The sequence below is a fragment of the Elephantulus edwardii genome, unplaced genomic scaffold (assembly GCF_000299155.1).
Source record: "Elephantulus edwardii isolate Elephantulus edwardi_28Jun2011 unplaced genomic scaffold, EleEdw1.0 scaffold00026, whole genome shotgun sequence".
Classification (NCBI taxonomy): Eukaryota; Metazoa; Chordata; class Mammalia; order Macroscelidea; family Macroscelididae; genus Elephantulus; species Elephantulus edwardii.
In genome coordinates this window covers 18316439-18318065 of record NW_006399776.1, presented here as the reverse complement: position 1 = coordinate 18318065, position 1627 = coordinate 18316439, and positions in this window count along the sequence as shown.

The window sequence follows — 1627 nt, the reverse complement described above, 5'->3', positions numbered from 1 at the left end:
GACTCCTGTGATGACAGAAATACCTAGTCACATATCTCTTTTACATAGTTTTCTCCCTCCTCTGTTTCAGTGCAGTATACATTATTGAACACATCTTACTCAGTCTCTCCCCAACCCTGAGGTTAGTCCCATTCTACAACAGTCTTATCTAAGAATATTGAGTATACCAAGAACTTCCAAAAGAACCCACAAATATGTCTTGGAAGAAATACAGCTAGAATTTTCCTTAGAAGTGAGGATGGTGAAAACTTTTTTCTACTTTTTTTTGGCCATGTTATCGGGCAAGCCCAACGCTTGGAGAAAAGAACTCATGTTTGGTAAAATAGAATCAATGAAAAAGAAGACTTTCAATGAAAGATACTGAAATAGCAATAGCAACAATGGGATTAATCAGAATTATGAGGTTAGTACAAAGAATGAACAGAAGTCATTCTGTTGTACATAGTGTAAGTATAAATTGGAGACAAATCATTGTTGCCTAATAACAACAACATTTCCGACATCCTTTTAGGTCATCAATTTTAATCCACCAATGCTCGACTGTACAAAGATGGGCAGACAATGTCTTCCCATAAAGATTTATAGACTTGAAAGGTCATTTATAGACTTGAGGGTCACTATGAGTTGAAATCGACATGACAACAGCAGGGTTTTTGATTATTGTTACACTTATATTCACCAATCTTTGCCTTGTTTGGTAGAATTGGCACGTATACTTATTTTCGCTTAATAGACAACTAGAAAATGATAGCAAATGCATTTTTAAATTATTTACCTATAGAATAATGGATTTGTTCAGGATGTGGATCAGTTTATTCACTTGTTTATTATATGACAATCATCTAAGATCAAAGTCCTAGGAAAAAATAGCGTCCTTGTGGCTGGGGAGAGAGAAAATATAGACAAAAGAAGGGGAAATGACTTAAGAAACTCTGTTTTAGTAATATCAATTTTCCCCCCAAAATTGGTTTAATCATCTTGTCATGTTATTTAATAGTTTTACTTAACAAAAGAAAACAATGTGGAAGAAAGTTCTCCAAACTGCATAACTTTGAAAATTAGGGCATGACACCTAAAGTGATTGAGGTTTGCTTGGTTTCCTAGAATCAATAAACACTATAATTTAGGGCTGTTGTGTTCTAAAAAAGGTCAATTAATGTTATTGTTTCCCACAATAAATTTGGTGAATGTTTATCACTCTTTAATGCATAATTACAAATATTTGAAGCAGAACATTCAGAACTTATTTATGAACCATTGGAATACCATAAAATTGCCCCCTCAAATCTAAATGCTTCTATTTTTGTTAAATCTTTCTATGTCTTTAATTTTACTCAAAAGATGATCTGAAATCATCATGATGGTTTGTATCTTAAACAAAATTCTCTTGAACTTTAACCTAGGTCTATTTGAAAAGTTAAATACTTTCTTAAATTTAAGTAGTATTTTTATACTTTTTAAACTTTTGTGAAAAGAAAACAAAATTATTATTTCCATAAATTGGTTTCATGTACAAATACATGTAGGGAAAACTGGAGGGAGGAGGAATCTGAAAAAAAAAGTTAAAATGATTAAATGATTATGTACAAAGGGAGTAAAGTGTTTGATACTCTATTTGGTTTGTGTT